This window comes from Penaeus monodon, chromosome 15 (genome assembly GCF_015228065.2).
Source record: "Penaeus monodon isolate SGIC_2016 chromosome 15, NSTDA_Pmon_1, whole genome shotgun sequence".
Taxonomy (NCBI): domain Eukaryota; kingdom Metazoa; phylum Arthropoda; class Malacostraca; order Decapoda; family Penaeidae; genus Penaeus; species Penaeus monodon.
In genome coordinates, this window is record NC_051400.1 from 40276780 (window position 1) to 40279511 (window position 2732).

Here is a 2732-nt window from a genome sequence, read left to right on the forward strand (position 1 = left end):
ATTTCAATAACACAAAAACACTTTTTTTCCCTCTATGTATTCTTCTCTTCATCAGCTCATTTTAAAATCTTTCTTAATTTATAATAATGGTTTAAAGATTAATAATCACCAAAAACACATCAAAATTTCTTTTTGCAAGAGTGTTCAATCTTTCCATTTTATTTTGTTTCCATTGTTCAACTTACTGTTCAGTATCATTTTTAAAACTCCTTCACCATATACCAAAAACATTCAATATACCAACTTTCAAACACAGCAAAACCTCCTTCATAGTTCCACATCATTATAATAAAAAAAAAAAATTATATCATTATTGCAACCTCACACCAGGTCCCTGTAGCTTAAAGTAAATATATGCCTGTTGCACACAAAACACAACTCCCTTTTTTGTGCAATATATATTTTCTTTCACCTTTTCATACATCCTACAAGACCATTTTCTTCTATACAATTAGCTAATAAACAAAATCTTTACAAGTACATTATTGTATATTTCTTTCAAATACAGTACTGAATTGTCACCCTAACTACTGTATAGTTCTGGTATCACTGTAGTCTACGTAATTCTTTTTTTTTTTCTTTTCGTTTCCGAGCTACGCTACAAATACATAAATTACATTGTTACATTGACCAATACACATACATGATATTCCTCTATACTAAGATAATACAAAATAACCGAGAATATGTGATTAGTATACAGGTATGCCTCTCAAACTCTATAATTAAAGATTCTTTATGAAGAAAACATTACCACTGAAAAAAAAATCCTTAACTGCCTAAGTAAACTTTAATTAAACTTTGGTAGATCAAAGTGCGGATTCCTTCTCCATGAGAGACATAAAATTTTTGTAAGTAAATAAATAGAAATACATCGAAGGGGGAAAAAAAACGTTTGTCAGTAATTTACCTCTAATGCAAGACTATTACTGTACTAGTACTATCAAACACTACTATCCATTTACCTCTCCACTAATTCTGTTCCTACAAAATATAAAATGAAGAACCAAAAATCACGAGAACTAAAAACAATTACAGAAATAAATATGAAAATTACGCACACATCACCAACAGTAACTTCCAGACATTTCATTGGGAGAGTCGAGAGGCACTTTTTTTCTGTAGCTTCCTACGTAAAACAGGTTTTGTTTCTAGCAGCTCAGAAGAGTACAGCAATGGCACTATTGGACGGCACATGGCATTTAAAAAACACATAGTGGCATTATGGAGTGTAAAAGATGGAGAAGAGGCAGGGAGAGTAAAGGGGGTGAGGAGAGAGCTTTGGTTAACTATGAGCGTATTCAAGGGGGCAAAAACTGACTGATCCGGAGAAAAATATGGATTAAATAAGACAAATCAGAAAATATAAAATATTTAGCAGAACTCTGTATCACCGGTAATTTTTTTTCTTTCATTTCTTTTTGTTCTACTGCTAATATTAGCAATACTGTTAAAAATAAAAAAAACATTAATTCAGTGCCTGCAACCTTAGTTTTCTTTTCATTACTTCATACTTTCTGTATTCATGAATTTTTTCTAGATTTTGTTCTCATGTTGAAGATATGGAGAATCAGGATACAGATATATGCTCAATTATTTATGATTAATGAGGTGGACTTCATTTTAATAAAAAAGATACAATATAATACTTACTTTTAATCTGTTATAATCAATGCATTATTTTTAAAGTGATTACGAAAAAAATACATTAGAAGAAATACCATTACAGACGTAACAATGATTTATAAATATAAATCCTTGTAAAAATCTTAATACATCTACATCTTTTTTAATATTGATCTTTCATTCCTTCATAAATCAGAAAAAAAAACTCCATAATGATTTTCTTTTTTGGAAAATAAATTACTTATGCTTCATGCCTTAACACAAACTTATACTCTCTCTAAATAAAAATTTTTTGTTTCTGCCAAAGTTGTACACAAGTAAATATGAGATCAGCTTCCCATTACAATATCTACTTGAATCTATCTTTAAAATGCCCTTGCCCTGTTTATTGAATCACAGACAGAAGAGCTAAAATGAAAACCTAAAACATAAATTAATAGAAATCTCTCCTCTCAGTATCAATGGACCAAGATATCCATCAGTAAATACATAAAAGGAAAAAGAAGTTATACCAAACTGCTGTATAGTATGTAGCACAGTATCGTGTAAAATGGTGTGGTGTTTAACATAAAAATCTGAACTCATATTGAAAGAAAGGCTTTCCAGAAAGTACCACTATATGATCTTTAATTTGAGAAGTCACCTAACTATATTACCTGTAGATTACAGTCTAGTCAATGAGCAGTTTGTATTTTCATCACCAAAACAATAACGATCACTATGCATCCATGCAATATTTTTTTTTCATGTTTGTCTATATGGTATCAAAAATGCACTCCACAGTATATGGAGTGGAAAGTGAGCATCTGCTATAACAATTCCTACATTGTTTCAACACTCTAAATGACACTGACTCATGCAATACTTCTTTAATCTGTACTAGTTTGGAATTGGATAGAATTCCAGATCTCTTTTAAAAATGGAAATGGTTAATTCATTATCTGTTTATTCAAAATAAAGTAAATTCATTCCAAGTTCTGTATCAAAATTTGTAAATGAAACTACATAAACACTTTTTAATCATATGTTCTTTAAACAAGATGGCTTTTAATCTGTTTAAAAATCACTCCAGAACATCTAGAGAGAAAATATGACAAAGTCAGTCT